Source organism: Triticum dicoccoides, chromosome 1A (genome assembly GCF_002162155.2).
Source record: "Triticum dicoccoides isolate Atlit2015 ecotype Zavitan chromosome 1A, WEW_v2.0, whole genome shotgun sequence".
Classification (NCBI taxonomy): Eukaryota; Viridiplantae; Streptophyta; class Magnoliopsida; order Poales; family Poaceae; genus Triticum; species Triticum dicoccoides.
The window spans coordinates 270,372,229-270,384,776 of record NC_041380.1 but is presented as its reverse complement, the minus strand read 5'-3'; the positions used below and the strand labels follow the sequence as shown (position 1 = coordinate 270,384,776).

General features: G+C 48.6%; 1 long non-coding RNA gene across 1 annotated transcript; it reads right to left on the bottom strand.

Annotated features, from left to right (window-relative positions):
- Positions 1–7,857: 7,857 nt before the first annotated feature.
- LOC119268447 lies at positions 7,858–10,116 on the bottom strand. The gene is made up of 4 exons (XR_005133189.1): positions 9,318–10,116; positions 9,086–9,156; positions 8,862–8,905; positions 7,858–8,086 (listed from the first exon to the last, which is right to left on the bottom strand). It is a non-coding gene; the product is annotated as an uncharacterized LOC119268447 (long non-coding RNA).
- Positions 10,117–12,548: the final 2,432 nt, after the last annotated feature.

Here is a 12,548-nt window from a genome sequence, read left to right as displayed (position 1 = left end):
TGAAAATCCTACCGAGTGGTGAGCCAGCCTAACACTCGGGGGCTTAGCTGCAGTCCAGTACTCGCCTAAGCATTTGAAAATCCTACCGAGTGGTGAGCCAGCCTCCCACTCGGGGGCTTAGCTGCAATCGTACTCGCCTAAGTATTTAAAAATCCTACCGAGTGGAGAGCAATCCTCCCACTCGGGGGCTTAGCTGTAGTCGAGTACTCGCCTAAGTTCTCTCACTAAGAGGCTTAATGGCAGTCCAGCACTCACCTAAGTTTGAAAATCCTACCGAGTGGGGAGCCATCCTCCCACTCGGGGCTTAGCTGCAGTCCAGTACTCGCCTAAGTTTGAAAAAATCCTACCGAGTGGGGAGCCAGCCTCCCACTCGGGGGCTTAGCTGCAGTCCAGTACTCGCCTAAGTTTGAAAAATCCTACCGAGTGGAGAGCGACCCTCCCACTCAGGGGCTTAGCTGCAGTCCAGTACTCGCCTAAGTTTGAAAAATCCTACCGAGTGGAGAGCGACCCTCCCACTCGGAGGCTTAGCTGCAGTACAGTACTCGCCTAAGTACGAAACACATCCCAATCCGCAGGGACGATGAGGTGCAGGTCGACTGCCACCTTCTCCTTCGGAGCTTTGCCACAAATACAACATGCGCTCCATCCCAATCTGCAAGGACGACGAGGTGCAGGTCGACTGCCACCTTCTCCTTGGGAGCTTCGCCACAAATACAACGTGCACTCCATCCCACTCCGCAAGGAGGACGAGGTGCAGGTCGACTGCCACCTTCTCCTTTGGAGCTTCGCCACAAATACAACGTGCTCTCCATCCCGACCCGCAAGGACGACGAGGTGCAGGTTGACTGCTACCTTCTCCTTCGGAGCTGCGCCACAAATACAAAAAGTCGTCTCGAGTGAAGAACGAGTTCCACTTGACGGAGAATCCATGAAGATATTCAATGATAAACCAAGTTCAGATAAATCCTAAAGGTTCCAGACCGCAGATCGAAGTGCTCGGGCATTCAGCCCGAAAGAGTTTAACGGTTACAAAAACCACTCGGCATTCCGAGGCAAATTTAAGGTGGGTCATAAAAGTTTGCTCACTCCGCAGGAGGAGGACTGGCAGGCTCGACGAACTCGTCCAGGCCGACGCCGTCGGCGATCCGAGTGGCTGCAGCAATAAAAGTCTCCATAAAAGATTGGAAGTCATGCCTCTGGGTGTTGGCGACCTTGATTGCTACCAGCTTATCTTGTCGCGCCTCCTTGCAGTGGACACGAACCAAAGACAGAGCCACATCAGCACCACACCGGGCAGAAGATTTCTTCCACTCCTGCACTCGACCAGAGATCTCGTTAAGTCGAGTCATCAGGGACTCGAGATCATTCTGGAGCGTGGCCCCTGGCCAAAGTGCCGTGTCGATCCGTGACGTGGAGACCTTCAGTCGATCCAAGTAGTCCACAACACCGTCGATGCGGGATTCCAGTCGGAGCAGATTCATAGCAGTTTCATCTTTCATGGGAGAGTTGATGGGGTCCAAACCTGGCTCAATCCGCCCAGTCTCCTCCTTGAAGTTCTGGCAAAACTCTGCATTCACGATCCAAGGATAAGTCAATTTTCGTATGCTGAGTCGACAAAAAAAACATCAATCGGAACAAAATGTATACCTTCAAGGTTGATGAACAACTTCTTGGCAAGGCTCCTCAGATAGCTCTCCAGATCGTCCCTCCTACGAGCGATGCCTTCCATCTTCTTGTACAGGTTGAGAATGTCCTTCTTCAAGCGCGTGCACTCCTTGTTGGCTTGTTCAGGGCAGATTTCATCTTGGCGTTCTCTTCTTACAATTGGCCGAGTGAAGCCAGATTCTGTTCAGCCAGAGCGGTTCTGTCGTCAGCTTTCTTTTGAGCAGCAGCCAAATCCTGATCCTTCTTCGCCAGAGCTTCGTTCAGTTTTTCTGCAAAGAAATGGTGCTTGATTCAGAAAGAGCAGAAGGGTACTCAAGCCTAAGACAAACCAGTCGATAAGCTCGTCTTACCATTGGCGTCGTCCTTGGCCTTTTGCAGCTCTGTCTTGGCCAATTCCAAGTCAAGGTTTAGCTGGATTTGCTGTTTCTCCAAGTCAGCAAAGCGAGCTCCAAGATCACAAGATTTCTGCAATCAGGGAGGGGAAGTTATTTTACAGCGAAAAATGACAAAGACAATCAATACTAAGACTACGGTCGACTGCCCGCAGTCCACCATAGTCTCGGGGACTACACCCAGTGGGTGCACTTTGCGTGCCCCCACCGGTTCTGATCCCACTCGACCGGCCCGCCGGAGTCGAGTGCAGAGAGTAAAAAAAGAGAAAGAAGTGGACAACAAGCCATTCAGACCCCAGTCGACTGCCAGCAGTCGACCGTGATCTCGGGGACTACACCCAGTGGGTGCACTTGGCGTGCCCCCACCGGTTTTGATCCCACTCGCCCAGACCGAGTGGAAGAGCGAAGCTACTAGTTTACACTCGACACGGCCAGACTAGATCGAGCGAAAGAATCAAAATACAAAGATTACAGTCGACTGCCAGCAGTCCACTGTAGTCTCGGGGACTACACCCAGTGGGTGCACTTAGCATGCCCCCACTAGTCCAAAAATTCAATCGACACACCCAGTGGGTGTACAAATGTAAAGATTTTCGGAAAGAGAGTCTCCAGATAGCATATCCTAACAGAACAAGCGGTGACCAGCTAACCTGAACATTGCTTTGGAGAGCCGAGCTGGCGTCATAGGCGGCCTGACTGGCGTCCCGCACCATCTTCACCTTCTCCATCATAATGCCCGCCTGGCGTATGGCTTCCTTGGCAGCATTCACTTCGTCCTCTGGGACATGATGGATCGCAAAAACTGAAGGTGGGTCGGCAGGGGCTTGAGCAGTCGACGAAGAAGGCAGGGCACTCGACAATGGTACGGCGAAGGTAACAGAACCCCGATTGGCAGCACTAGCGTCCTGAACGACTGGTTCCGCCATCGGCGTCGACTGTGACACCTTGCTTGCCAGAGCTTTTCTATTTTTCCTCGTCAAAAGCCTCTCAGGCTCTTCATCATCATCATCATCGGGGAGGTCAATAATGTTAGGAGCTGTTCAAAGATCAATCGCCAAAATCACATCACCCAATGGTACACATTGCAGTTGAGTCGACCAAATAAAGACAGAATGACAGAAATCATACCCAGATTGGAAGTGACTGCATCCTCCATTACCTCGTCCTCATCTCTGTAAGCTGAGGTCCCGGAAGTAGCAGCGTGCCAGTTCCAAAGTTCGTCTGGTTAAATCAAGAAAAAAATAAACAGCACGGAGCGTCGAGTGAATACAAAGGGAGACACTCATGCAGAAGCGGCGGGGATGTCAATCTTAATCTTCGGCAACGCCTTCCGAGGCTTCTGCTCTGCAACTTTGAGATGCTTTGACACTTTTTCGGTTGGGGTTGGTGAAGATGTCCGAGGACGCTTTGAAGACTGACCAGTCTGAGCAATCGCCTTTTCACGGGCACTCGATCGTTCTTGGTCAAGCTTGGATCGCCTCTCCCTGCGAGGAGGCGATTCGACTTCTTCTTCGTCGCTTGGGTCGTCGCTTTCTTCGTCCTCTTCTCCGTCAGAATGCCATTCGCCACTGTCGCCGCCGCTCGCCTCTCCTTCCAGATCTTGCTCTTGCTCTCCATTGGGCACTGAGTACATTTTGATAAGGGCCTGAAAGGAAGCAGGAAGAATAAAGTCAGTCGACGCAGTATAGACAGCTGCGCGAGTGAATTCAGATTATGATCAAAAGCTCAGAATCAGACCTTTTCTGGTTCGTGGGACTAGTCGAATGGAGGGACTCTCCTGGCTCCTCTGGGGTTGTCCTTGTTTTGGTGATGCCCGACAGCCACCTCTCCAGTGTGTCATCATCGACCTCCTCCGGGTGAATCCGAGTGGTGTCATCAAGACCAGAATACATCCACATCGGATGGTCTCGAGCTTGAAGAGGCTGGATGCGCCGCCGAAGGAAAACCTCCAAGAGATCCATACCAGTGAGCCCATCACGGATAGGCTGGACCACTCGTTCGACCAGCACGCTAACTTGCGCCTTCTCCTCCGGGAGCACCTTCAAAGAGGAGGGTTTCCTCACTCGGGCCATGGTAAAAGGAGGGAAGCCAGTCGACTGCCCTGGCGTCGGCTGGTCTTTGCAGTAAAACCAGGCCGACTGCCATCCGCGGACCGAGTCGGGAAGAATCATGACCGGAAAGGAACTTTTCCCTCTCATCTGAACACCAAGACCCCCACACATCTGAATCACTTGTGTTCTCTCGTCACTCGGATTGGCCTTTTTCACCGTCTGAGAACGACAGGTGAAAATGTGCTTGAAAAGACCCCAATGAGGCCGACAACCCAAGAAATTCTCGCACAAAGACACGAAAGCAGCGAGATACATGATTGTGTTGGGAGTGAAGTGGTGGAGTTGTGCCCCAAAGAAATTCAGAAATCCCTGAAAGAAAGGGTGAGGAGGCAAGGAAAATCCACGGTCGACGTGGGTGGCAAGGAGAACGCGCTCACCCTCCCGAGGTTGCGGCTCGGATTCCTTCCCCGAAAGCCGCACCGATCCATGGGGGATCAGTCCTCCATCGGCTAGGTCGTCGAGGTCTTCTTGGCGGATCGCCGAGCGGATCCAGTCGCCCTGGATCCAGCCCTTCGGCAGGCCGGCTCGTGAGGAAGATCCACCCCGACTGGTCGCCTTCCCCTTTGCCTTTGTCGTCGCCTTCTTCGCCCGCTCCTGAGCCGCCGCCTTCTCCTTCCCCATCGTCGCCGGCGAGACGCATACGGAGCGGCGGCGCTGGGGCGAGAGCGAGCGCGACGAAGAAGCCTGAAGAGGAGAAGAGGAAATGAGAACGCACTGATTCAAGAAACCCCGGTCCGACGCCTTATATGAGGTCGCTTCCGAGTGGCTGACTGGTAGGCCCGGACGATCCTGTCAAATCCCGTAACAATCGCGCGCGCGATACGTGGCAAAAAAGGTGGCGCAGAGATTGAGGCGGCTCTGCCCTATCCCATCTGATTACTGCGGCCTCCCCCATCCTGCGCGCTTCCCAAAATTTGAATCCCGCGAAATCTGCGGGCAGCAGAACAACTTGCCAGACGGAAGATCTCCTCCACACCGTCACTCGGAGCTTTTCAAGTAAAGAATCTCACTCGACAAAAAACTAAGAATGGATCAAGGCGACTGAAAAGGAAGTTGCTGTCATCACTCAGGTTCATTGATCCGAAACAAGATATGCTCATGGCATGAAAAATGAGTCGGAGAAGTTCTCAACTCCTTCCCCACTCAAACCTTGATCCATTCGGGGGCTAATGATGAAGCTATGTACCTAGGGTAGGGTCATGGACCTGTCCTAACTACCCTACCCAAGGACATCTCTAGAAGAAATCACCTTTCAATCGACTTGGAGGTGTTCCACTCGACAGACTCGAAGACACTCGACCAAGAAGCAATCACTCGACCAAGATCCAACCACTCGACGGCCAGGAGACGTAAAGTCACTCCGCACGCTAACGGTCGGTCATTAAGTAGCTTTTATGGTCATCATAGCACTTTATTAGGGGCGTTACCAGTAACGCCCGACCTTAATGTATTTGAAACCCTGCATAACTAAGGACCGGAGGGGTCTGGCGGACTCTATATAAGCCACCCCCCCTCCTCAGTGTAAAGGGTTCGCACCCCTGTAATTCATACACACATAATCCAGTCGACCGCCTCCGGGCTCCGAGACGTAGGGCTATTACTTCCTCCGAGAAGGGCCTGAACTCGTAAACCTCGTGTGCTTACAACTACTCCATAGCTAAGATCTTGCCTCTCCATACCTACCCCCCTACATTACTGTCAGACTTAGAACCACGACACCTACCACTGCCCTCGACAGCGGCAGCCGAACAGGATCAGCACGGCTACCGACCGCCTTCACTCCCCTACTGCTCCCCTACCTATCTCCTCCCCACGCGTCGCCTCCCGTACGGCGTTGGCGCACCGTCTAGACCACCCCGCGCCTGCCTATCAGTCACCGGAGCCACACGCCGCCCGCCATGGCTGAACGGGATCGCGACATCGGGACTAGGTGGTGGAGCTCATGGACGTCACGCTGGCGCTTCGAGAGACTCCCTCGACCTCATCCACTCCACGTCGACCGCACCCGCCGTCCAAACCTACCTCGCCGGTCGGAGTTAACTCCGGTGTGATCCACTCCGCCACTAACCTACTCGGATCGCCTATAAAAGGACACCCCGAGCCTCGTTCATCACCCACACACTCCACCACCAACTCAATCGACCTCCCGCACACTGCCCCGACCTCGATACGGTCATCTTCCCCACCTCCGACCACCCGATCCGCCGCGGCATCCGAGAGCCTCTCATCGCCGTTAGGCCATCTCCTCCACCAAAACTTCATTAGTAGCCCACTAATCCACCATGTGATTGTTTCTGCGCTCCAATTCGTCAACCGGAGCCCTCTCCGGTGAAGCCCACAACCACTCGACGCCGCCGTCTGTCTGAGTTGACCTCGCCGTCGTTTTGGTGCTCGCCGGTGACCACCACCACCACCACCCACCGACGAGGCATGCCACCCCGAACATGTCCCGACCATTGCCGCATCCTGAAATGCCGGTGACCACCACTTCCCCTCTGTACACGCGCACGTAGAGGGCATTTGAATTTCAAACCTGACGGGTGGGGCCCACCTGTCAGTATTCTGTTCTTTTCGGTTACTAGTAAGCTTGCACGTGCAATGCACGTCTTATACGGTGAGCCAATGAGATTTCCACAAATACAAAATAAATGTATCACAAAAGTGTTCAATAGAAACACAATTCTTTGATGTCGCTCAAGTTGCATTTTCAAAGGTGAGACACAATTGTGGCCATGTTGTTGCATACAGACCACAATATATATTACTCCATCCATTAGGTCTTCTCATTGGTTGTTAATAAGGAAGATGATGTTTTTTATGACTGAAAAAAGCCTCACATAAACATATCAATGGCAGTGAGCCAATATTCTAAAGCAAAATCTCAACACCAAAAATTCTTACTAAGGCACAAAATGTTCGTTACAACTGCTAGTTCCAATAAAAAATAACTACCTTTAAAATGTATTGAAATCGACTAAAGCTTCTTCATTAAAGAAATAAATGATAACGGAAATATCATTAATCCAGGTCATCTTGAACCGAATATTGCCTAGCCCACGGTTTGTCAGTGTATACAAAGATATGCTTGAGTAATGATCCAAGAGCAAGAGCATTGGGGACAGCAGAGCCACCCATCAACAACTGTGTTCGCTTAAATTTCCTTGTCAATGGATCATCAGACTATGTTCTACTTAACTTTCCTGGCTCAAGCTCGGTGCAGAACTTTGCATGGAACTCCTTATTACTTAAGAAATGAATATCACATGGAAATTTAAGCTTAACCAGTCGCGTCAAGAAATGTCTCGGCTCACTCAGTTTTTAACCACTTGGTTCTGCCCTGGTTGGAGCTATATTAGTTTTAATGGGATATATACCTGAATTGTCCACCAAACCAACCAAACAAAATCATGCCTTCTAAAAGCTGATGGGGATCTCCCGTTCAACTTCATCCAAGCAATCCCCCAGAAAAAAACTTCATCCAAGCAATCAAATGGTACATAAAGATATGGTAGTCGTCCAGTGAACTTGCATTAAAAGTGAGGGTTCGCCCAAAAATCCTCTGTTTGTTTTCTAAAAGGGCAAGTGCCATTGTTTTTCCTGTGAAGACCTTGTATCATCAGATGGCATATGAAATACTGAATTGTAAGGTTATAATTTTTTTAAAGGTTCCAGGCTTCCAGCAATGTACATAATAGGAAAACGAACTCGTGGGTACCAAGTCTTTTGGATGCAGTGACATAGCCTGAATAGATTTCTTATCGTGCGTAACAGTAGACATAGTCATTGGAGAAACAAACAACTATAATGGAAACAGAATCGCATAGATGATGGAAACCATTTTGTGAACATTGCCAAGTTAGATAGTTAATATCCCAGAAGTTGATGGTTGTAGCATGTGTGCTTGACAATTTGTGGATCCTGAGGAAGGAAAAACAATATAATTAATAGTAGGTATTGAAATGCACAAGAAAATACTAACTCAAGCAAGGTCATATCATGATTTCCCTACATACTCTCTTGGCGCATATATATGGAACTCTTAATCCCAACTTACCAAAGAAACTGCAGGTTCTTATCTAATCAAAATCCATCATACTACCAGAACAGAAAAATGAGGAAAAACAATTCTTGGAGAACCTCACATGGACCATCCAACACGTCCAAATTTCACGGAAAATATGCAGATCATCAACAAGTTCTCACAACATTGCTCATCAGGCTCTAAACTCTGAATTTGAGTGTGTCCTCTGCTGTAATTGTTCAGCTCATAGAGATAGCCCTTGTAGGGTCATAAAAAGGGCCAGGGATGCAAATGTTGCAGGCTATGTAATTCACTCTGTAATTGATAGCCCTTGTGTCATCATACATTTTTCTTTCCCCTTTTCTCTTAATTGACTGGACCATTATAAAAAGAGGGGCTAGTCAATTAACCTAAAAAAGTGACATATGTTGGGTAAAAGTTACTACCCTTGAAGAAACCAATAGTAACAACATTCGACCCAAACATTTAGTTGCTTCACTTTTAACTTGTCTCGCGATGACAGGTGGGCTGGTCGTGTATGTAATGGGTCTTCATATAATTGCAGTTTGTCGTTTAATTTGGTCTGGCTGTTGAGGCATGGATAAAAACAATAACTGAATAATTATACACGTCATGTTGTATTCTGATATGCTTATGAGCTAACACCTGTACCTCTCACATACATCCAACTATGGGTCATCATCAGGTTCATGTTCCTGCAAAGGATAGGAAATCAATGAGAAATTTAATCCAAACAAGGAGAAGATCAACAAAAGCTACAGAAAATAAAAACAGCTAGGTGCCTTGTCAAGATCCTTAATCAAAAGCAAAGTATATTAGTTCAATAAACGGCAATATGAAAAGCATACTGATTAGGCAGCATTAATTAAGCTCACATATGATTTCTCCTTCGGTCCTTCCTGACTCCTTTATCTTTTCATACTCTCCTCCTCTTTGGCACATGTATCTTGCAAAAAGATTCATCATGCAAATTTATGTACAAGATATTAATTCGGTACAAGCAGATTAGTTTTGGAATCCACACCATACACAAATTAAAATCTATTTCTGCTATATAACTTACAATCTACGTCTGACAAATTATCAACAAACTAAAATGACTTTAACCTGCAGCATCCCATGTGCATCCACGCTGCAGCGCCTTCCTCTAAGCCTCTGCTGCTGCATGAGATGAAAAAGAGTTACTTAGAGGGTCGTACACACACCAGAAATCCTGAAAGCAAAAACATCTTTCCATCCAGCAATCCTTTCAAGGGAACAGGAGAAGCACATCATCGGATGCAGTCGATTCATACATACAATTTCTGAATTAATGTGAAGTTGTGAACACACAGCAGAATGTTACTGAAATGTTCAATTTCATAGAAACATGTTAACCAAAAGGGAGGCGTCCGATCAGGGTGCCAACCCAAAAGTTGGGAAAGGCGTCGGCGACCTCCGGCCGGGAACGGCCGGGCTGTGGCTCGGCGATGCGGTGGCGCTGCCCTCGTGCAGTAGTGTGGCGGCGGGGTTGCCGCTCGGTGATGCGACTGCAGGGCGCTCGCGCGGCACTGCCCTGTGCGTGCCACGCTTGCGGCCGAGCTCCGCCTCCGGCGCCGCCCAGCCTCTCTTCTCCCGCCCTCAGCCGCACCACCTGCTCGTCCGCCATGGCCTTACAGCCGCCGCTGCTATGTGCTGCACATGCGCTGATGTCCGGCTGTCCGCCAATGCGCCGCTTCTCCCCGCCGTCGTCGCGTCGCGTGCGCCTCCCTTAACACCTCTCGATGGCGAAGACAAAATCTGGTGAGGAGGGAGAGAAGGCTGACGCCACAAGCCGGAGGTGCAGCGCTTCGTTGAGGGTGAGGGGATTCGATTGGATCTGCTTCCTTTTTTCATGTGTGATTGTTGGGGCCGCGGCTGCGGATCGTACCGAGACGGCAGAGTTTTCGTCCGCTCTCTCAAATCGCTAAACGCACTTTTGGCTGACGATTAGTGTATATGGACGGCTAGATATAATCAAATGATTCGGATCGTGAGGCTATAATTGATTGAGAGTGTTATATGTAAATTAGGCTGGGTACATTTAGAGATGAATATGTTTGCTTGTTTAATAGTAGTAGAGATAGAGATTATCGAAAGCGTCTTTTGCCTCTTTATGCTTTCTTCTCTGGGAAGCGTATTTCTATCCGAGGCGCTTTCAGTTATTACCACAGGGACCCGCTCGCAGTTATTTTGTTACAAAGAGGTCCCTAGTTTTAAATCCTTAATAACTTTTAAACCACAGATCAGTTTCAATTGATTCTTTTTTTGAAATTATTGTTTTTCACTCTAGTTTATTTTAGTATTTATTTAAAAATAGTTTGAGACAACTTTTTGTGCTGTTGCAAAAAAGTTGAAGTTGGACTTTTATTTTCAGAAAACGAAGAGGGGGACTATACCGGAAGTTTTGAAGAACCTCTTGCTGATTACTTTGGTCAAGGCAAGCATTATTGGACTTGGGTTATAATGAATTGCCTGCATGGTTGCATCGGAGTAGTTTTGCACCGTATAGTAGTAATAGTAGAAGCATGCACCGGTCACGTCAATTTGAGCACTATTGCATGAGCCCTGTTGCATGTCATGTGAGCATTATTGCATTCATCATATTTCCTTTTGCTAACGTATGAATGTGGTAAGAATCCAGGAGTGTATCTCCTGCCTTGGACGTGCCGATGGGCACGGGCTGTGCTATGACACGACAGTGTCATTGTGGCATGAGAGATATGCCAGTCTTAATAACAACACCTCCTAAGTCGACCTAGAGTCGAGTCTTGTTCCATTAAGCCTAACTACACACCATGTTGCCACTTGTCTTCCTGCAAGGGGAGTGCGATTTAGTAAGTTGTTAACCCCGTTCTGTGTACACACCACTTAGAGAGGCCACGATGAGGGTTCCACGGCCATGGACTAATGTCAGTCATCGGGTCAAGGCGCATGGGTGTATCCGGTTGGGACAAGAGGGGGGCACCCCTTGTAATTCGTGCATATTAATAGTGATCCCATGCTATTCGAGACGATGGTCTCCCGGACTTAGAGTTTTTCTTGAAAGATGCTTTGGGTGATTCCTGGCATCCGGAAAGTTATTCTGGTGTGTGCTGGTCAAGTGTGTTTCCAACCCAAAAACTCTAATGGAAATTAGTCAAGGTCTAAACATTGGCTACAGAAATTCCATACATGTGGGTAAAGAGTACACCCTCTGCAGAGTTACATCTATTCGAATAGCCGTGTCCACGGTCATGAGCACAGTTGGGAAGGGTCAAGTATTGGACCCGGTGTCAGTCTTTGGAGGAAAATAATTAAATTAAGCTTGATTCATCTTGCAGGATAACTATGGTCACCACCGAGGCTGTCATGAATATTATTGTTGTGGTGGACTAACCCGTTTCTATTATTCAACTGTACTGAGTGTCACTTGGGATGTCTAGACTACCTGGATACTCATTTTTATTTTCAAGACCTCTCGTGGCGTCGCTTGAATTCTCGGGAGGTCCTGTCTCGCCTGATTCTCTTTTAGACACCCGTTTGGCATTTCTTTTAAAGACCTCACGAGGCGTCGCTTTCAGACACCCGTCTGGCATTTCTTGTCAAAGACCTTACAAGGTGTCGCTTTCAGACACCTGTTTGTTGTTTTTCTTGGAATTTCTCGGGCGGTCTAACGCCCAATGTTCCACTTTAAATTTCTTGGTTGTCACTACTGTTATTTGATTATTTATCCACACCAGGTTGACATTATCGTGCCATGATCTAATTCCAGTCAGCATGTGCATTTAGCATAGCCCATCATGAGCATTTGCATTCATTATACCTTTTGTTCATAATGTTTGCGAGTACATTCCAACGTACTCACAGGCTTGTCCCTGGCTATTGTCTTGGCTAGACCCGGATGAGGATGAGCTTGCAGAGGAGGACTGCGCTAGCGAGCCCAACACGTAGAGTGTAACACCCACGATGCGGCTATATCTCCCATGTGTCGGAGCACGACTTAGAGGCATAACCGCATTGTAGGCAATGTCGCAAGAGGGGTAATCTTTACACATCCCATGTACTGAATAACAAAGAGGTACAGAGTTGGCTTACAATCGCCACTTCACACAATACATAAATATTGCATTACAATCATCCAGATACAAACAAGGTCCAACTACGGAACCAAAATAAAGACAACCCCAAATGCATAAGATCCCCGATTGCCCCAACTGGGCTCCACTACTGATCGTCTGGAAAGGAAACGTAGTATCGTCCTGAGTCCTCATCGAACTCCCACTTGAGCTCAGTCGTATCTCCTGGAATGGTATCATCGGCACCTGCATCTGGTTTTGG